General features: G+C 37.2%; 1 protein-coding gene across 10 annotated transcripts in view; it reads left to right on the top strand.

Annotated features, from left to right (window-relative positions):
- TENM2 (teneurin transmembrane protein 2) overlaps window positions 1–22,855 on the top strand; it is a 1,269,291-nt gene that overhangs the window by 589,009 nt on the left and 657,427 nt on the right. For all 10 annotated transcript variants that reach the window (XM_032447373.1, XM_015875932.2, XM_015875931.2 and 7 more), the window contains exon 6: window positions 14,544–14,618. The gene's annotated coding sequence lies outside the window, so the exon portion shown is untranslated. The remainder of the gene's footprint in view (window positions 1–14,543; window positions 14,619–22,855) is intronic.

Here is a 22,855-nt window from a genome sequence, read left to right as displayed (position 1 = left end):
TAAAGATGCTAAATAAAAATTTTACTTATATACTTTCTGGAAAGAAGGATGAGGTTAGAGGGTAAGGGTTTGCCTCACGTTCAGAAATAACGAGGTAGAAATCTTTTCTTAAGCTGCTGTAAAACCATCTTGTGGGACAGTGCTGTCTTTGACGTTATGATTTGTGCTCATATATTTTCTTTCCATCTCAACTGTTTTCAGTCTCCCAGTAATTCACTGAAAGAATGTATATTTCAAAGATTTTTCATCTAATTTCATCTTTTCCTTCTTTGTTGCTTGAGTTAGACACATGTAATAACATTTCTTTCAACTAAACTTGATTACAGTGGCTGTAATAGTGGAAGAGTAACTTCCCATTTCATTTCTTTTTCAATGCTATGAATTGGGGTAAAAACACACTACAAGATGTCACTTTTATTAAAAACAAACAAACAAAAAGAAACAAACCAAATTGATCTTCATGTTGTACAATACTAACCTGTAAGAACTTAGATAATAAACAGTGTAGACCACTGGCAGATGTAGTTTCTTACATGAGTTCTTAAAATCACAGTTTTAACTAAGTCTTGTGGCTTTGTCTGATGGAGAAAGCACAACGCGTCAGCACAGGGAGTAGTTTTTCTCTGAACAGTAGCCTTCTAAGTAGTCTAATATACTGTGAGAAATTCCAGTATAAGCCATGATGGGAGTAGATGGGAGATACATAAGCATTCTGCTATTCAAATAATTATAAATCAGATGTTTGAAGCTGCAGTCATTTCTGTGCTTGTATACTTGTTCAGTTACTCTAGTTATAAATGAAAATCCCATAAAGCTGCCCTTCAGAACAGCTTTAAAAAAAAAAAATTTTGCACAGAAGTTGAAATAAATTTGTTGTCTAAAATATTCTCCAATTATGGGAATTTGAGGGAAGGAATCAGAAGAGATACAGGTATGTTACTGGTACTTCATAATTTGTGGCAAACTTGAACTTCAGACAGAAGTAAAGCTGATGTGCATTCAGGGTTGAGTCAGCCCTTTTTAGAAGCCCCTTCAGAACTTTGGAACTTTCTGTTTCCCCCAGACCTCATATCTCATTTTGAGAGGATATTTAATAATAATGTTTTGATGAAAACCATGGAAATATATCGGTTTCCTCATCAACACATTGAGGGGCTTTCTGCTCTTAGAAGTACCATTCATCTAAACCAAGCAGCAAAGTTGCTTGGATGGATGTTTAATATTTTCACTCTGCCAAAACATATGAAAAGTTGAAATGCATAGCAAGTAGTTCTTCTTCATTTAATTTTCTTTATTCTTTCCTCACTGGATATAATCCCCAGAAGCTATGAAGATTTGTAGTATCAGGTAACAAAGCTGGGATAATGCAGCAGAGTGCAAACACCAGGCTGCTCCTTAAAATGAGGAGAGAGTGATGACCTCTGGAAGAATAATGCAGTTTAGTGCTGCTCCACTGGATTTGCTCCTGCTCATGCTTGTTAGCATTAGAAGGCAAAAAGCCAGGCAGCAAGGAGAAAAAAAAACAAAAAAAAAGTGGAAGGAAAGTCAAATAAAGGTAAATGCTTAGAAAGACAGCAGATTTTATTTTACTTTCATGTCACATTAGAAAATTTGCAAGGTTACAAATTACTTGACATGAGGATACATGCTAAAATAATTATTAACTGCCTGTGCATGTGGTAAAGTGCTGTGTATATGTTGCTGTAATCACCTTTTGACCAACTTCTAACATTGTCTGACACTCAGTGCTGTGCAGACAGCAAGGCTGAGAAGCACAGTCCAGAAGTTCCAGGACAGTCTAGAACAGTTTGGGTATCTGCTTTGCATGTTAGCTAAAGATGTTCAAGAGAAAAAAGTGTTTCCAGGCTCCCATGGTAGCTGGGACACATTCCCAGTTCTGTGATACCAGGCAGCAACTGCTAGCCCTATTTTTCTGCTTGTTTGTGTGATATGAAAATATGTAAGTGAAAGCAACAACTCCTGAGGCCTTTCCCTGGTCTCTGATAAAAGGGTAGCATGGACATTACTAATAGATCTGTATGCATGGGCAGATTGTAGATATACAGAAAAAACAAAGGTTTACCAAAGGTGGTGTAAGTTTCTACTGAAATACGTTCTGATAGAACGGACTTCTAATTATAAAACATTTATTGGTGCTAATTGGAGATACAGTTTCAAGTGTCAATAAAAATACCATTTTTAATAACAAGCCTCCCAGTATACTGAACAGTAATTTAAATACTGCACAACTGGAAGGCCAGACTTTTAGATGACTTTGTGGTTTTCTTATTTCTGTGAACTGTTAATAGCTGCTGTCAGCAATCAGCACATTTCAAAGACAGGTGTACAATGCTTAACACTTCTTCTCATTTTTCACATTTGATCATTGGCTTATCTCAGATAAATGGCAAAGAAAAGTGGTCCAAATGAAGTCTTCTGCTTTCAGGTATAATCTTTTAGCAACAGTGCTTCATAACTTGATAAATACTTGGAGAACAAACGTGTCTCAGTAGCTTTGCGAATAAAGTTGGCTGCCTGTTCTGAGTACCATGGATTCCAGCCTCTCTCACTTGGTTGTCAGGTTTTGATTGACAATGATTTTCCTAGTTTTCCCCTGCTTCAAAATATCACAAGAAGGATATTATGCATTCCCAACCTGCCAACTTTGGCTGCATTACAGAGTGTTCAATTATGCTCTAATCGAATAGCTGCCCAATGTAGGCCACATAATGACTTCCTGATTATCTGACTTTAAATGATAAATGAAATGAATATGTAACACTCTGTTGAAATACAGGCTAGTCACTGAGCCAAATGAAAACTGATTTTGTTCTCTTTTGTCTGACAAAAACCCATATATTTTATTGTAATTCCGTTCAGCAGTTCTTCTGTTGCTTGTTTTGCTTTCATTAAGATAAACACAGAACGAGTTGTCGAGGAGAACATTAGTCTTCACTTTTGTCATCAAGCAGATGCTGACAGTGTTAAACAGTGTTCAGATTATTCTCTTTCCTCTCTTTACATTTATTTGTTATAAAAAGCAAGGTCAGATTTATATGATTAGTTCCTATTGGGAATATTTCAATATATGCTGGCACTGCAAGAAGTCTGTTTTGAGTAATGTATTATACAGACAACATTAAGGTCTGAATAAATTATTTAGTGGTGATAGTGCTAGATGTTTTTCATTTCCAGTCTGTGGTATTAGTACTAAGCAACTGATATGGCATCAGAAATGAAATAAACCTCTACCATCTCATTCGGGTAGCACACACTTATTTTGCTCAAGTTAGAGCAGAGTATCAGAATGATCTTTCAGAGGATGTTGTGGAGATTTTCCAGCCTCCTTGTCCAAGAGCCTATGATTAAAGCACCTTTCTCTTAATCACCAAAGTGATTTGTGAAACATTGTCCTGATCTGAAGACTGACATAGAACAGCTCCTGATTTTGTGGTGCAGTAGGATGATACCTGTGGCTTCGAAGTCACTGCAAATAGCTTGTGATGTAATAATTAAAAAGAATATTTGTGGTGAAGTTTAGCTCACTTTGAGCTTTATTAATTGTCTCAAGCACTTGAGAGTGGAAGGCCACTCCTTGGTCAGAGTTGTATTTTATACTCTGTTCTAAGCAATCCTCAAGAATCACCTCAAGAATTTTCTCCCAAAGCTTGCACTTCATCAGGTGATGGATGCATCAGTTGCTATGAAAGTAATGCCTCCTTTTCATTTCCATGAAAATGACAACAGATACAAAGTACACAATAAAGTATTTGATAGGGCAAATTCTTAGCTATAGAGCACTCTTTTTCAACGTAGGCACCACCATTAGCTATGCAATGAACAGGAGCCTGCATTTTGTGCTCGTAAACATCTGCAGCAACAGAGGTGACCCACTGCCTGTTATCAATGCTGAAACACACCACTCATCCCTCACTGTACTCACCTCTACTTTTTGGTCTTAATAAATGTTTAGCAAGCATTGATGAATGCCAGTGTGTGCCATTTTTTTTCTGCTTTGGTGAATTCAGTTCCATAGCTGTGCATCATACACAATTCCATGTCAGACCACCAGAAGAAGCTGGTCAGCAAACAGAGCATCTCTAAGGAGACATTTTGGAAAATAAGCATAGTCTGTGGATGGATGTTGGGAACAACTTCTTCAGTAACCTACTGCTATGAACGTATAGCCTAGTTCCGCTTATCTTTAAGTAGCCAAACGTTCCTTCCCGTGTTTTACAGCCACATCAGAGTGAGCTTAAAGGTAATACAGCTTTTGTGTCAGCTGTATGTCAGTAATTTTCTCCCTGTTCCACTTCTAGCGGCTGGTAATACGTTTTACCAAATGTGAGAATTGAATTACTTGAAAAGAACTATCAATGGTTTGAAAATAAGGTGTTCTTGTAGTTAAGTGACTAGATTGCGATTCAGGAGACCAAAACTCTTCATTTCTTTCACCTGTGTCACAAACTGAGTGAGCTGAGAGGAGATAAAGTGTTTTTTTAGGTATTAAATAACATTGATTTTGAAGTGAAATGAAAATACCGGATTCTGAAAGGGCATGGGGTTTCTAATTAAACTTCTTAGGGCTACGTCATAACTGTCATTTAAACTACTATCTGACCATTGGAATATGCAACAGAAGTAAATCTAAGGGTACCTGAGCTCTTACACAGTTAAAGTACTATCAGATGCCTAAGTTCCCTTGATTTCATACTGCTGTGCTTGTGATTCTTTAAATTAGCTGCAGCTGAGCTGGTTGCAACTAATGGGTAGCTGCTGTGAGTGTGGTTATTTCCTCAGTAAGTTGGAAGCAAGGTGGGTTGTGGAGGATATTTCTATTTTCTGAGTAAGTATGGTAGTATTTACATATAGTACAAATACATCTAATTAATTGAAATTGTTTCTTTTCTTTTTACTTTCTTTATTCTCTCTTTTTTCTTTTCTGTGTTATTTGTTGTTATGCCAAACTGATGTAATTATAGAATGTATCCATGCTGCTGTTATTGCTGCAGTGATTATTCTTACAGTTGGAACGTAGGCTGGCTAGTTCACTGTTCCTAACCCCTGCTCTTCAGTACAGTCAGCTACCTGTGTATTTGTCCTGATTCTTTTCTTTGAATGTTTGTGTGGATTTTTTTTTTTAATGTTTTCAGATAAAGTGCATTCTTTGTAGTCGCCGTGTTAATTTTAGAAATACTTGGGCTGCCTAGTTGAAAGTCGCTTCTGTGTCACCACAATGCAGATATATTTTCCATTGTTTTGTGGGTCTTAGTAAAGAAGAAAGAAATTCTTTCTCTTTGGTTTAAAAGGGATCTTGAAATACCTAAATAATGCAAAATAAGAGAAGAAGAAAGAAGGCTAATTCAATTTTCTTAGATTGTTTTCTGTAAACAGTTTTTTGAAAGCATTCTCAAAGTAAAAAAATCTATAAATACAACTAAGAGGTATGCTTATTAAACAGTTAAGAGGAAGGAAAAATGTCTATACAAAGAGTGTTCTTTAAAAGTTACCCTGGGAAGACTGTGCTAATATAAAACATTATAGAATATGACACACTTTTTTGTTGTTGGTTTGGGTTTTTTTTCTGCTTCCCTTTTTTTTGAGTTTTTCTGTATAGTGGAGAGGGCTGCAGGGGAACCTGGGCTTAGGCACAAGGTTTGGGCCCCGCAGAGAGCTGCTTTGTAAAACCTGGTCACTGCATGTTGAAGATGAGCTTTGTTTGGGGAGGGGAACAAAGAGAATCGGGGAACCTTAGGGCAAGAAGAGGTTCCAGCAGGGATGTTTGTTGAGAAATACATTTGCCAGTCTTTCTGCCCAGCCTTCTGTTATGCTTCTGCAGCATGAAAGCTTGTAAGTCCAGGAGGGCATTACTCTGATTAGTTCTGTAACAGTTTCTTGGTCTGTACGCAAAGTGAAGATGAACGCAAACCATTCATCAAGTTTGGTATGAATGCATGAGCACCGAAATAAGACCAAGAAACTGGAGTGGATGATTATTCTGTGAATTATATTTGCTCATATTTTGACTGCCTCTGAGTTCAGATGATTTAGATGAAATATGTAACTTGCTGTCATATCTATGTGTAGAATTCATGAACCATCAGTATGTAGCATAATTAAATACTGCGTAGAGTATCGATGAGAGAGCTGTGTTGGCAAGTTTTGTCCTTCTGATTCTATCAAGATTCTTTCCTTTCAGAATCAATTAGCTATTCTAGCAGCTTGCAGGAAAGTTTTTCCTGTAGTGTTTCAAATCAAGCCATGAGAAACTAAGCTTAACTTCATCTTTACTTACACCAAATATGTGCATTTTGAGGGTTTTGAATGATTGAGGGTGAGTTTCAGATACTGAGCAAGGATTGTGTATTTGTGAGTGGATGTCAGTGCAGAACATGAAATAATTGTCTGAATCTTTCAGGGATTTACATTAGGGAAAAGAGGGGGGGGGGGGGGAAATAATCTTCTATCTCCATGAGTCTCAATGCATGGGGTGGTTCCTGGGTAGCTTGGTTGTTTGTAGAAATGCTGGGTTCTGGACTTTGCATTTGAACTCAGTTTTCCAAGGAACAATGTTGATGTAGTTGTTATTGCTGTAACCACTACTGGTATTCAGTCCAGTATTTATGCATTATGTGTATGACTGTATTAGAAACTGTGAGGCTGAATTCAGAGGTAGGAAAACGTAGATGGGTTTCATTGTAAATGCATCATAAAGCAGTTGAGGTTTGTTAGGTGCTGTGTTAAGCACTGAGCAGTCTGGGTTGGGTTCAAGGCTTTGTTTATTTAAACTTTTTCTTTTTCTTAAAAGTGCTCTAGAAAACAGACTATCAAATAAAAGTTATTTTAGAAAAACAAACACTTTCAAAACTTTTGTCTGTCACACAGTTTTCTACACAGCTTCTTTCAATCAAAGTAGCAACAGCTGCCTGAAATCAGCATGTTTAGTGGGAAGGGCAGAAGGGTGCTGAGGAGCATTCCAGAAGTAACCAGGAGGGAAACTCTGAGAACAGTTATCAGAAATAAGCAATATTTGACAAGAAAAGGAGGAGGGAAAATGAGGGCTGCCCCAGAAGTAATGCCTTGAGACAAACTGCAACTGAACAATTCACACCAAACTGGTGGGAAATGCTTTGAGCAACTGCAGCTCTTTGAGTGAGGTGTGATTGCGTGGGAGACTTCATAAGCAGCCCTTAATGGGTTGGTGCAGTTGGTTCTAGAAAGGGTTATCTAATCTAGGATTAAGTATGGCCACAAGCACACGGGTGCCCTCATGCAGAGGTGACACCAGCGCTGCTGCTGGGCTCAACTGTGCCCTTAAGGGTGGCAGAGGCATCATGACCCCTCCTCACAGAGCGCTGCCTGCACCCCATGGTGTGACACCCAAACCAGCTGTTATGAGCCACATGGTGGGACATCAACTGGTATGATGCTGAAGTGGTGAGATCTTGAAGTGAGCTGAGGTAGTGTTCAGGCAGAAAACGAGCATGAAACTGGAAGCAGTACTATCTAGTTGTTGGGGAAGTTTTCCTTGTGTGTTTGCATAACTGTACAAATGTTTGCTGGTGTAGAAAGTAAGCAGGTGCCATCCTTACAGCACTCAGGAGGGCTGATTAACTTTGGGATTGGAAAGAATGGGTGTGGAACAACACAGCTGGGGTATGTCATCAAGGAGAGTGAAGCTTGGCAACTGGGTGTGCAAAATGGGAGCTATGAGCCGCAGTGCTACTTGCCCATCAAATGTAATTGGTAGAACACTTTCTAGAGATAAGAGAGTGTTAATGTGACCTTGCATTGGAATGAAGCGCCTACAGTGTGTTTTTCTCTGTTAAATTTGGGGGGAGGGTAAGAACAGGTCAGATAATGTACAATGACAATTAGGATAATGGGTAAACTGTTATGCAGATGAGACTGAAAGACCTTTAGTCATTGGGCCTAAATGAGAGAGGATCTGAATTTATAATGTCATGCTATAAATGCATTAAAAATAAATATTGGGAAAGGAAGAGAAACCAATTAATCTGAAATGAGACATCCGCAAAAGAACTGAAGCAGACCATCAGGCTGTAATTCAGCTTGGTTCTGCTCACGTACCTGGAGTTGTCTGTGATGGTTCAGTGGGGCAGCAGAAGTAACTGATTTTAAGGGAAACAAATGTCTTTTTACAAAGAGTGTAAGGATGGGGTTATTTGAAATAGTGAAGGATTGTCTTGCTTACCTAGTATTTCCTGTCCAGATGTATAACTTTTTCTGCAAATGTTGAGATCTGTTTTCTTATATGAAAGAAGATCTGAGTATAAAGGCATCCCATCTTCTTTCACAGAACAGAAGCTTCATGTCACAATGTTGAATGTAGTAGGAGACTGGTGGGTGGAATCTCTGGGAGCAGGGTGTAACCATAAATAATTGTGGAGAAAAAACCTCAAGGAGAGCAAGCTGGAATGCTTGCTTTCTTTCCCCCTTCAGTTTCACCACTGTTGGCATTCATATAAGACAGAAGAGCTGAGAGCAAAATGTGGTGTAGTTTTAAGCAAGAGCAAAAATATACTGCATTGTAGAGTGAAGGTGATTTATCTGATAGTGCATTAATGGTAATGTAGTTATAGATGATCACTAGGATTTTGCTTCAAAAATTTTTTGGAACTTGGATTGTTTTGGAAATGAGATGCTTTTTCTTGCCAATAGCAGGGACCAGCCATAGTTGCATTTATTTTGTAATGAAACACAAGCGTACACATTACTGTGTTTGCACTGTAGTGTAGCAAACTTTTGTGCTGAAGTTGTGTTACTTTCAACATAGAGAGACTCATTCAGAATTAATCCTTTTTTCTTTTCTTTCTTCCTTTTTTTTTTTCTTTTTCTTTTTTTCCTTTTTTTTTTTTTTTTTTTTTCCTGATGGTCATTTGAAAACGAAGTATATTCAGGAATGTGTCAGAAAAACATAAAAGCTAAGAAGTAGTTGTATATGTGCAGGATGACATTCACCTAAAACTCTGCCCTTCAGATTGTTAATGAAAAATGTTCTACTTCAAACTGAAAGAGAAAAACATGACTCACACTGTTCGGGATGTGAAAACAACTGAGTAAGTTGGATTTGATGTACAGGCATTTTTTGTGCGTTTTCCAACCAATTATGCTAGTGTATCCTGGCTGACTTAGCAAGGCATAAGTGGACAGTGTAAAGCTGTCCAGAGTGTTTTGTTTAGAACTTCCATTTTGATTACCAAAAGAATACATAAATTAAGGGAGGCAGTGCAGCAAGGATGTATATGTTGAAGACTCTGGGCAAACAGAAGTAAATCTGCCAGGACCTGAATATTTATTTTCCCTTTAAGATATTTATTTATATATTTATTTATTTATGCAAAGAATAGGATGTTATTTTCCAGTCCTCTGTAATATATACACAGAGAAAAAGATGGAGCATCCAAACACATATAACAGAATACATGTGCGTTTCAAATTAGGAAGGAAAAAGAGTTAAGTCAACAAAGCCATTTAGTGTATGTTTCTGGTAGAGAGAGGTGGCAATATTCAGGTGCCTGTGCTTTGTGCCATTAGAACCTGGGCCTTGGCTTCACTCCTGGGCTCTGCCTGGCTCTATCTTCTGACTCTCAATTCTTGACACAGTGTTCTTGGGTGAAGTCAGCATTCAAAGCTGGATTTGAGTGTTCAGAAAAGACCATTACATGCACTATGATCATTCTTAGAACCTCCCTGTAGATTTTAGGACAAGATACATGGTTTAGCACTGAAGCGTGTCTACCTGTGTTGTTGTTTTTTTTTTCTTGTTACCTCATTTTCTTTTCTGGATGTACGTGGTAAATGACAGATTGACTCAGATAATATTCATGTGGTACTCCAAAATAATTCTGCAGACATGTTAAAAGCTTTTAGAGACACTAAAACTGATTATCTCTTCTGTAGCACTTTTCATCTTCAAAGCACTTACCAACATTAACTAATTAATCCTCACAGCATCCCTCTGAGTTAGATATCATTGCTATTATACAAATGAAGGAATTGAAGCGAAATACTTTGTGTCTTGTTCAGGATCGCCAAGATGGTTGGTGACAGATGGAATTAGAATGCACAGACCTGTACTTGCAGGCTCTTTGCTCAGTCCACTGCACCATTTCTCTCTTGACAAATGTACATACAGGTATTAGTAGTCTAACTATAGCTGAGGGCTCAGCTTGTTAATGAAATCTCATTAGGAGTTGCTTTGATGGGAAAGTCATTTGTGGTCAGACAGAATATTATCTTTTTAAAGCCTTCTTGTGCAACTTTTTCCTGAGCAGACGAGAGTGCAAGCGCTGATGAATTGCCCCAGACATTATTTACTTTGGTTGTAGCTATAGCTAATTGTGAAATGGTTTAAATCTTTGCTAAGTATGTTATACTCTTTGGAAAAGAAAGCTTGTGTTTCTTGGTGGTGTGCTGAGCATCTGAATCCATTCTACCTTCTGTGGAGTTTGTCAGTGAGCTAACTTGTTGGGTATTCCAGATCACAGTCTTTACTTCAGCTGTACTAGATGAGTTCCTGGCTGCACTCAGTTATAGGGAAACTCAATGAAGAAAGAACAGAATGTGGGCTCTCAAGCTGTTGCTTAGTGCTTTGACAGTATTTTCTAATCAAATGACTTAGGTTTTTTGTTTTGTTTCATTTTGTTTTCTCTGAAAATCTCATGTAGTTTTTCCCTCCTCCCTCCAGTTAGATACACTGGCAGGTGCAACTCCACATTTATGATGAGGCTTGTATATATAGACAGCAGTGGAGAACAGGGAGGTTCTCCTTCCTTGAATTTGCATAGGTTTTGTGAATAATGATATCAGAAATACTTGAACTGAATGAGTAGGATTACAGCCTGTACTTTAAGGCAACTGCTGAAATGATGCTGGGCACAGGTTGATTACAAGCAAATGCACAAACAGCTACTACACAAAACATAATTAAAGGGTGCATTAGCGGTGATTGCTCAGACCTGTCTGGAAGTCCACACCGAAAGTCTTCCCATTTAGTAAGTGGAAGGCTCTCAATCTGCTAATCGTCAGAGTCCCCCACATTGGCTAATGCTTTAGCAGGCCCATGTGAGAATGTTCTGTCTTAAGGAGAAAATGCTACTTGAAGTAAAACTTGTTCAGGTTGAGTAGAGGAAGTAAAAATGAGTCTTGGCAATCCTGTGCGCCCCACTGCTTACTGTGAAATAGCATCAAGTTTTAAATTAGTGCAGCACAAGCTTAATAGCCCACAGAATGCAGAAAGGTCTGGAGAGCTGTACTAAAGGTTTCCATATCGGGCTTAATACATATAGCTGATGGGTTTTGATTTTTTTCACACACAATTTAAATGATCAAATCAAAATACACATGCACAAAAAATCAGATTTCCAGATTTCATTTTTAGGATATAAAAGCATAAATTTATATAGAGAGTTTTGAGTTAGCTGGGTTTCAGAAAGGCTTCACAGAGTTTCTGCTACTTGTTCATTTGTCCATACAGGGTGGTGGCTTTCTTCTACTAAGTTGAAGATGTATGCTTCTACATGCATGTTCTGTAATATTGAACAAAGGTTGAAGAAAACACAAATCTCCCATTACAAACTTGAGCTGTATTTGAACAGCAAGGCAAGAGAGACTAGAAGAGATAAGGCCATCAGAGTTAAATTTAAAGAGTTGGACTGAAAGTTGAGTAAATTTGAATATATACCTTTATCTTTGTAAGTCTGGTGTTCACTGGATGTAAATATCAAAATAGAAAGTGGTGTATGTGCAATATGCAAAAATGTGCCTTGCAGGAATACTTGGCGTTGTGCAACTAAGCTTAAAATCTGTGCATTCACCTTGTTGCTATTGCTGTACTGAAACAAACTACACAGCGAAGCACCTTAAATTGCAAAAGTCCAATGGGCAGGTGTTGGAGGTTGATGACTTTCCACATGTCCTTTAGGAAGCTGTTTTGATGCAGTCTCTGAGGCATAATTCTCTGATGAGCACTTTGCTTGCCAGCTGAGAAACTGTTTGCCAAGACAACAGCTATTTAGCTGTTTGTGAGGTGAAGGTATTGAGGCTGACAAAGAGATGCTGGAAATATCAGCACCATGTTTTAGCTTTTTGTAGATGCTGAGCTGAATGGCCAGGACTGTAGATGGTCTCCACCAGGCTGAGGGGCATTGCTTTGCCTCTTTGTGAGCGCAGGAAGCTGCTCCAAGAACAGGAACTGATGGGGTTCTGGTGTTGTCACTAAATAGTGCTCAAAGTTCAGCAGATGTGCTTTTAGAAAAATTAGAAAGTATAAAATTAATATTTAACCAGATTACGACATGTTGTCTGCTTCATTAATTTTTTTATTAATTTATGAAAATGCTGTTGATGGAAATATTGACAGTGTTGTTTTGTTTTTTGTTTTGTTGATGTTGCATGTTGCTTTTGTTCGGTTGTTGTTTTTTGTTTTTTGTTTTTTAGTATCTTCTGGTAAATGGAAACGAATCTTTGTTACGAACAGAAAATATCTAATATGCCATATTGGGTAAATGCTCTAATAAGACAACAATTATTAGAGTATGATACATGAATGTTTAATGTTGTTCATAACTCAGCTTTAAGAGATTCATAACGGAGGTGGCAAAGGAATACTGTCTTAACATAATCATAAGCACTTAATATTAAGACATACTGTAGGAAAGAAAAAAAATTAAAGTTAGCTTACCTTTTCTGTTTGCCAGGGTTTTTCTGCAGGAAATGTTCTAAGTTGTAATAAAGCGGTTCTGACACAGTGAAGTAGTAGGAGCAACTCTGTTACTGTGAGCCTTTGAGTTTCATAAATCTCTGCAGTCATGGCCATGTTCTGACTGTGATCATCGTGTTTGTTTGTTAAAGTTTGAAGCAGTTGTTGATTATTGTCCTCTCCTTAGGAAGCCCTTATAGGGGATGAGAATTATTTGTTGTACTTTAGAAATGAAAACATTTCTTAAAATTGGTGTTCTCATTTTGATGATAAATGTAGACTACGAACATTCATATTTTCAGAGTATTTGTTGGCCCTCTTGTCAGAGTATTTGTTTTCTTATGGCTTTCACTTGGATCTGCTCTTCTGCTTTGGATGTTTGCTCTTAATTCATTCTTTTCATATCTTTCTCTTCTAATTACAACCTGAACTCAGTGATATTTGAGTTGAGTTTTTGAGATCAGAAGTCAGATAGTTAAGCAGTGCAAGTTCATGTATGGAGAACTGCTTCTACTACCAGCAGACTCTGAGCTTGATCAAACTTTCAGACTTACTGGTATTTTGCTTCTGATTTTGAGTGTCTGTACGCATACTGTTAATACTGATACCCAATGTGTGAAACACCTAACAGTTTATCACAGTCCAGCAGGCAGGGTACAGGTATTTTCAAACAGCATTATTGTATCCTTATCTAGGTAGTGCTAATATCCCCTGCCAAAGCAGACATGATATACTGAAACATTTGTAACCATACAGGATCTCTGCATATGCCTTGAATTTACCCTGCAGCATGTCTGTCATCCGTGGTGATCCTAATGTTGTGGCCAGTGTTGCAAGAAGCAGAGCACTGATGCTGACTTGAAATCATTGTAGTCATTATGGACGTCTGACTTGTCTATTAAGCTGCACTGTCCTCTTTTCCACTTTCCCTCCTCCGACCTTGTGCTTGCAAACGTGAAACTTGGATACTGTTTCGTAGAGGGAGGGGATGGGGATCACAGACAGGATAGCTAACTAGAATAGCAAGGACCAAAGTTTGAAGCCAGTTAAAGAAGTAAGTTCCAATCTGCCTCAGAAGTCTGTTTTGATGAATTTTGGGAAGCCTTTATTTTCTTTGTTTCACCAACTGTATTAAACCTGACCCCATAATGTAGGAGTTCATTACTTTTTATATGTTTTATTATGTACCATATCTGCAACACTTCAGTGCTTAATTACGCCACAATTGTGTAGAGACCTATTCTTTGCAGTGCTGTAACTTACTCAAGTTCTATCTTTTAATGATAAATGAAAAGGAAATGCTGCCTTCCAACTGCATATACAACAAGAGTTTGTTGCCACCTGCATCTGTGTTTTATTCACTGGGTGGATGAGGATGTGTGAAAGGAAGCTTAAAGGATATATGTGTTACACTTTTTTTCCTAACTCGTCTTTGTGTAGTAAAGTTATTTGGATATATTTCCTGCGTTGTTTAATCTCCCTGAAATAAATCTTCATGAAATTCAAAGGGGAAAACTATATGTTTGGGGTTAATCTTAGGCTTTTACAACAGCCTTTAGATCAAATCAAAACTGTTGGCTGTTGGTGAACTGTGGGTTCCTCTTGTTTGTGTGAGTCTCTCCATCACACACTCCAGCATGGCACTTTTGAAATGCGGAAATCTGTCACTTCTGAGATAAACCTGCTAATCCACCTCTCTCCTTGGCACATACTCTGTTCATTGGGCAGATTTCTTACAAGGGTATTTTCTATCACTTTTGCCAGCATTGCCTCAGTGTCATAAGCTGATGGCTTTAACTGGTGATTTTCTGTTTTTCAGACTCAACAGAGAAATCCAAACACCCCTCTGTGAAGTGTTTCTGGAGTTTATCCCCTGCTGAAAGTCTCCTCCAAGGTAATAGTTACAAATGTCAGCACGCGTATTATAAACAAAATTTCTGAAAAATGTTTCTTGCTCATTAAAGGAACTTGTGGATTCTATAGCCTGCATTATTTCTCAGTACCAGCAGCAATCTTTGCCAGTCTTGCTGGTAAATATCTAGGCAAGCCTCTGTTCCTGTTATTATTAATATTTTTTTTTAATCATAATTCTACTTTCTATGCTGCTCATAGTTAACAGACTGAAAATTCTGAGACAATGATTGTTCTGGGAATGAAATTATAAGAAATTAATCCATTTTTGAGGGGGGAAAAATACATTCAGAAACCTGGAGAACCATAGAGGGCAATAACGGCTTTTCATTCATTAGTGTACTTAAACCATCTGACTTTGTCATCATTATCATCCTCATCCCATCCTCTCTTAGCTTCTCTGGTCCCAGAGACTCTGTAATTTGTTACAGTAATACACCATAACACATGAGTAAGTTGTTGGATTTGATCTTTCCAATTTTTTTTTGGCAGCAATACCTGAAAGGTCATCAGTCTCTAAGCAGGCTTCAAGTATTCAAGTGCACTTTTCAGCTATGAATTTGTGTGTTGTGCATAACATTCATCACTGATAACTAGGGGAGAAAAAACATTTGAAATGTGACATTTTCTATCATAGGTCATCCTTTAAGTTGGATTAATTATATTAGTTTCTTCAATTAATCAGCAAGGCTGATTGTGAGGACAGCCATTTGGAATAAATAGTTCCAGAAATAATTCTTAACCAATAAACTTCTTAAAAGGAAGTAAATGCAGTTCAGAGGTTATGACCCAAAGCACTGGGTTAGAATATGTAGTAATTTTGCTCAGGGTTTGTTTGGTGGGCAGCGTGCTCTTCCGTTTGGTTGTGGCTGTGTCGTTGGGTTGGGTTTTGACATTCTGTGTATGGACCAGTCATGTTGGCAGTTTCTTATGACATCACAGTTACGCTTCCAAAAAAAATCAGCAGTTTGAAGCTGTGTTCTCTGCCTCATTCTTGAGACTCATGTAATTAAAGAGCTTGTGGTTTATGCAGAACAGTTTATTCATACATTTCTTGGCATGGGAATTGTCTGTATATCTAATATCTCCAAATGTGATGTGAAACTGATGCCTTAGTTTTGATTCTAGCATTATTCAGGTTAATTAGGGCCACAAGCAACCTAGTGGTACAAAAATGGCTTTTGTATTAGTGGGCTTATTTTAAAGACTGGAGATGTGTTGTTTTGGAAATGATTGCACAAGAGAAGAAAAACAAATAGGAATTCAGACATTGAACTCAGTATCTGGAGTGCATATGAACCAAGATTTTGATAGTTATGGAGGAAAAGCAATGCTGTTGTAATGTCTGGGTCCTGTGAAAACACTGGGTAGAGAGAGTAAAGAATTACTGGAGTAACAATGACTTCCCACTGGCTGTTATTATTTGTTCATTAGCAGTATTTGGATTTGCTTTCTTGTATTCCAGATACATCAACTAGACCAGTAAATGTATTTCTATAAAAACCTTCAACTAACTGCACTTAGTTGCTTTAGTGAAGCATCTTTTTTTTTTTTTTTTAAAGGTCTTTGTGTTCCACACCAACGCTGCCCCCTTATAGACAAACCTTCTATTCGTGTTAACTTTTGAGATTTTATTTTTTCTTTAATTATTTCTTTGGCTCCAGCAAGCTTAGTGCTGTTGGAGAATCATCTTTCAAGAGATTTTCATGAGAGTACTTCACAGCCAGCCAGAAATATTTATAACCTTGAAGTTGTCTTTGATCTTAAGTCAGCTTTTAATTACCAGTTTAGTAAAACTGGAAAAATGATCGTATCGTTTCCAGAATACAGAAGATACAAATGCTGACTCAGGAGGCTGCAGTTATTTTAAGGCTTTTATTACTAATTATAGCTAACTTATTACCACATAGAAATTCTGGCCTTCCTGAATACTTGCTTATGTAGAATTCAACAGCTAGTGGAATTACTTCCTGAATGCTTGTATGGACCGTTGAACTACTGAAATAGTCATGGTATTATTTATGAGAAATTTGCTGTTACTGAGTAAATTCCATTCCTTACTTATTCATGCCAAATGGGAAAACACCATGAATCCTGAGCTATTTGTTTAGTATTGTAGCGAAAGTTGGATTGAATTTTGCATTTTTTTTTCTTTCAGGATAGTGATGGGCCTTGACATTCTCATATGTACTTAATGTGATTTACTATTATTATTATTTAGTGGTAGTGATTGGAATACGTAGAGTGATTCTTCCTGACCTTTGTAACCTCACTTGCAGTGTGGTGCTGAATACATCAAACAAATGCTCAAATTCCTTAGGAAAGTTATAATGCATATAAACGATGTGTGAAAAACCTTCAGCTCATTTTTTTGACACACTTTGCTATTATAATCTTCAAGAATTCTCTATAACACCCTTGATAAACTAAAAAAAAATACCGTACATCGAGATGGATTTGGTCAACACGATTCAATGTGTGCTTGTTTATAAAATCTTCAGAAATATAAATTAATGCAAACAAGTGATCAGCACCATCCCTGTCACAGGTATTTATTTCAGTTTTATTTTCAGGTCTCCTCCTTGCTACAGTTTTACAATACATTCAGAAACTGGCATACTAGATTTTGGAGATAAAGAAATGTTCAAATGCAATCAATTCCTAGTCCTCTCTGATTCCTGCACCAAAGTCTGCAATGAGAATTGAATTAAACATTGCCCTAACAGCTAGTGCTTACCTCATTTATGTGGATACTCCTGAATGTTTACTTTTCTCCCTACAAGGTGTTCTTTTGCAATAGCAAGGTATCTTTTTGTGTCAGTAGCAGAGGAACTGTGTAGATAGATCAAAGCTTGCATTTGCTTAATACTAGTCTCTGGTTTAAGTGTAAAGAGAAGAGGATTGAAGTAGCGTGTGAAAGCACTGTAATAGCATTGTAATCTCTCAAGACATTAAACAGAATTGCCAGAAGAAAACTTGTAGAGGAAGGTGCAACAACAGCATAATAAAGGAAGCAAAACTGTGCTGTGACTTCTTCTGAAGATGACTTACTAACTTTTAAGGAAATGCCAACTTAGGTGGAAAGGGTGGATAGAGAAAATAAAATATCAAGGCAAGGTCTTAGAGCAGCATTTATTGCTTATCATTTAGAATTAGTGACTGTGCAACGTATGCGTTCTGTTTCTAGAGTACTGAGGAATAACCAATTTACACCTATCTCTATGGTATGTACCTATTTAGTGAGTCTGGCTACAAGGCAAAAAATAAATAAATAAAAATAAAGCTGGTTTGCACAGCAGCTGTGAATGTTTTTGCATGTTTGTGTGCATGTGCACACATTAGCATGCATAAATAGAGAAGTATGTGGACATATATGTCTCAACATAATTATTAGTTTTCTGGTACTCAAAAAGCATGGGAGTTAAAGAAGGAAAGCCATATATTTGCATAATATTTGAGATCATTTGCATTTTATTTCTATCTCTTATGTGACGATGAAAAATTTGGACATAACTTTATTCATGTATTTAGAAAAAAATACAGGATTTTAGATAGAAAAGGATAGAAAAACAACTCTGTGCTAAAGAAAGTAAACTCCTACTTTGTAGTTCCTTGTTCTAAAGTCTCTTACGTATTGTTTAGCTGCAAGGTTTGTTGTTTTGTGATCTTTAAAAATTGCCTATACATTCTTTGCTCACTTAACTATTCATAAATATTGTTTCTACTGATGATGAAATTAGGAAAGAAAAAAAAAAAACACCTTTTCCCTTTGCACTACTGCTATTTCTATTTGCATTGATAAGAGAATATTTCATGTTGTAATACCCTTCAGGTAATACAGAACACATCTTATACCTGCCAAAGTTCAGTTTCAGGTTAATACCCCAGTCAGTACAGGGTGATGTTTAATTTAGGTGTCCAAAAGCTATAGATCATCGCTGCTTTGGGAATGCACCCCAAAGTTGTAGAGATGTCCTCGCTTTTTTCTGTGAGGGCCTTGTGATTTATCCAAAGGATGGTGCATTGCAGGGCACGGGGGCTTTCGGAGGCAGCTCCTCATAATCTCTGAAGCCCTGACCTTAACAGATTAAGTGGAACAATGAGTTCATGTTATCAGAGCAGTTCTGTCTAGAGAAGAAAACATCTCATTTAGGAGGTAGATTGATGGTATTAAAGCTTTGAGTTGATTTACTTTGCACACACAAATTTACTGTAAGTAGTTTTTTATTAAACCTAACACTGGATTATTAAAAGAATTATTTTTGAACAGATGAGTTGATTTAAAAGAAGAGTAAAGGATCAAAAACCTCAGAGTTTACTAATAAATTCCATCCCTGCCACTCCTGTGGTCAGAAACTAAACATCATATTTTTGTTTGATTGTTTTTATAACCTGCAGTTTAACAAAAGTACTGAAAGCAGATCATCTTGTCCCAACATTAACCTGGATAGATTAAGATAAGCAAAAGATAACTGAATAACCATGAATTCAAATAATTCTTGAGGTGCAGAAATGCATCGTCTCATGATGTGTTTTGTTTATTTGTTTTTTAATGCTTTTTAAAAAGAATGAAACAAATAAGTGGCATCAATTATTTGTGGTCCCATGAGCTTTTGTAGCTACACAGATCTTCAAAATAATCAGAGAATGAAAATGTATATCTTTTCCACAAGTGCATTTCTTCACTCTATGAGATTACCTAAGTGCTTAAATAAACAGTTTATCCAGAAAGCCTTTTCATTGTCTTTTCCCTGCCCTGCAATCCTCAGCAGGTGTTCACGAGTTTTTATTTTTTCTCTTATAGCTACCAGTGTGAAGGAATACCAATAAATGTGTGAGGTTTAGATAATCCAAAATTCCCTTTGCTCAGCTTCTTGTTTTATAGTTATCTGTGTGGGTTAGAAATCTATAGCAGTGTGTTCATCTTCCACCTAAATCTATTCGCCAAGCTTCAAAACTCATCAGTGAGATGGAATAATGCCATTTAATTAGTCTTTGATATACAGTTTAATTAGGCCTTAATAAGGGGTAGTGCATCCTAAAATCAATTATCTTGCTCTTCTTAATAAGAGCAACTAATTAGTAGGTAAATCGCCACAGTTCCCTTTTATCCTACAGTTTTCACAGTCCTGTGGAGGAGATTAGGCTGAGGAAATTACTTCCCAATAGCTCAGAGAAATTTTGAGGTATACCTCAGAAGATGCTCTGCCAAACACTCCGTGGTACATAAAGAAATAAAATGGAAAAAGAAACCTGATTCAAAGTGCTTAATTCTAGAGTGCTTTGCCCAAATTGCAGCTGTGGGGTCACCTATGTGACAAAAGCAGAACCAAGGTGCTGGTGCAGCTGCAAATGAAGGATGGATGATGGGCTTTAAGATCTTTCATATTATTTACAAATTATGACTGTGTGGAAAAAATTGCAAAGATTACAAATGTCAAAGAAGAAGGGGGGCCGAAGGAACATACGTTGCTGAATGAATTGCTCTAAGCAAACAAACTCAGAATGCTGAAGTTTGAGATCTCACTGTTTAGAAAAGACTTCATGCTTCTTGACATAGAAGTTTCTTCCATTTTTAGTTCTATATTTACAGTTAATTACTGACCATGGAACTGTAGTTAACAACAGAATATTGCAAAGGGTACTCAAAGTCTTCTTATAAGTTCTGTCTGTCTCAGTGTCTTGCTATCTGTAGACACCACTGACAAAGACATGCTGAAGTTTCATTGACATGTGTGGATTACTGTACAGTACATCTCCATTGATTTGTCTGATTTGATGATGCTCTGAGTTTTTCAAAAGATGATGTCATTATATTTCCTTGGATAATCATTTTTTGTCTGTTGGACAGAGCTCATGGGTAAGTTAGTGATTAAGGAAAGAGAGAAAGGGCTTTCTTTTCCTTTCCTGCTTCTCCTACATTCTTTGCATGCTGGTCCCTTTACACCAATCTTCCTTGCCAACCATGTCGAAGAGATTTCATAACTGTGAATGTGCGATGTTATTCTTTCAGTTTCCCTTATGTTTTTCTAGGCACTTCTGGTGTTAGTTGTTAACGACAACACTATGCCCCCATTTAGAGAGTCTGAGGTTGCCTTCTGTTCTTTGTTTTTCCTCTCTGCTGCATTACTCATTTGTTTTGCAGAATGAAGCATTCTGAAGGCAACCATTCCTCCCCATGAGATTTGCTGAAATGATGTATTCTTTTGATATCTTTTCCCATTTCAAATGCTTATTTCAGTTATTTCATTAATGATCTTAACAATACTGTAAAGCTGAGAGCAGTAGTATTTCTATTTGACTTTTAACTGGTCTGGGAAAGGCAAATACAGTAATGAATATATGAATCTCCAAACAGCATCATTAGTCTGATATTATGTTAGTAGTATTGGAGTTTATCTTAAGCAGAAGATAACAAGCTTTGCTATTTGACTCCAGTGCATGTTCTCTGTCTATGTTTCCTGTGAGAACATGCACAAAATCTTTATAGGTCCTAATACAACCCACATACCACAGCAACTTGTGCTTTGTGTGCATGTTAAGAAAGCATATATCTGACATCCACGTAAACTTGCTGAGTACTTAAAGCCATTCAGTAATAATTATGAGAAAATTATTTAAAAAAAAAAAACAACAAACAACCTGCTTAACGTACTCTGTGTTTTAGGTTTGCCTTGATCCTATCATACTTAATGTGATGAATTCTCAAGCCTGACTGTTCCTTTCTTGTTCTTTTAAACATCTCATCCTTGCAAACTTAGCAGGAGATGGAATTTCATACCTGTGAAAATGAGAATGTATTGAATTATGTCCTAGAAAACAGGCGGAATTGAACCTAACTGATATTTTTGATCCAGCTAGATTTCAGATCTGTGAAATGGCTGTGTTGTTTCCTTCAGACTATTACTGCGTGTTCTTCACTGATTCTCTGCTCCTGGGCTGCACCAGGTGTGTGATGTGCAGCCTCTGTGTTAGAGCCTAAGTCACTGGGCATTGAGGTATGGCCCCACAGGAATTCAAGCATATGAATGCTGAAAGCTTTTCTGTGATTAATGGCAAAACCTATTGTGGATCATTTTTGTTTGTTTTTTGTTTTGAAGTAGTTAACAAGCACGTCTGCCTGTAGTTTATGTATCCAAGCCTGCTTCCAATAATCTGACTTTTAAGAGTACTGATGGAAATAAAATGTTCTGATGATATTACATGACAATTACATTTTCCACTGATGTGAGTGTTTAGTTTCAGGATAGGCATTAGTAGTGAGTTTGAAGTTAGGTTGGAGTCTTTGGTCTTGCAAGGGCTCCGGATGTACTGATTTGAAAAAAAAAAAAAAAAAAAAAAAAAAAAAAAAAAAAAAAAATTTAAAAATTGTCTCATCTCTGTCCAGATAAAGGAATTTGCCTTGCTTTGTTTTTCCTTCATGAAGAATAGCAGACAAGAAATTGTAACTGTTACATATAATAGCAGTGCCTTCTATACCAGCCAAAGAGAATGGTTGGCTGAGATTAAGTCATTGGACAGGAAAAAAAAAGTATCTCCTGTGCTTTATGTGTGTACTTTATCATTTCTTTGGTAACTTTTATTCTGTGGCATTCTCTGATGTAGGGTGTGTTCTCCACACAATGTCCATCAATTATATCTGTAGATCATTGATGCATATTTAATTTAAAACTGAAGAAAACTGGCAAACTGTACTCTATGTCAGTGAATTAACAGTTGAGCAGGTCTGTTCTATTCTGTCATCTTGTCTCCTCGGAGGAGCTTGGACATTCTCATACTGTCATCTTGCTGTGGTTCTATCACGATTTACATCTGCAGCTTGTAAACAACAGTAACGGAAGCGGTTTGACAAGTGGCACTTTTGCTAGTAAACAAATCAGAAATGCACTCTGAGTGATTAACAGGGATTGCTAGCATTTCAGATGTGGTCAGTGCCTGAAACAGAGCTTGCCCTAAGCAGCCCTTCCAGTTTAGGATGTACCAATAAGGAGAGGGGTGGAGGGAAAGGGGGAAATTTGATGAGCTTCCAGCTTCAGTTGCAATACCTGTGTAAGATCTACTTTAATCTGTAGCGTTAATAAACTTTTTGATGGCACCTGATCTTGCATTCTGTAGGTATTATTCCAAAGACTGAATGCAAAATTGCAGACTATAGAGCAAGATTTTTGTGGTTACTTTGCATGACTAAAGGAAAGGAATATCGGTACAAGAATCAAACTT

Source organism: Coturnix japonica, chromosome 13 (genome assembly GCF_001577835.2).
Source record: "Coturnix japonica isolate 7356 chromosome 13, Coturnix japonica 2.1, whole genome shotgun sequence".
NCBI classification, from domain to species: Eukaryota; Metazoa; Chordata; class Aves; order Galliformes; family Phasianidae; genus Coturnix; species Coturnix japonica.
Note: the sequence above shows the minus strand (reverse complement) of the source record. Positions and strands in the feature narration are given on the sequence as shown.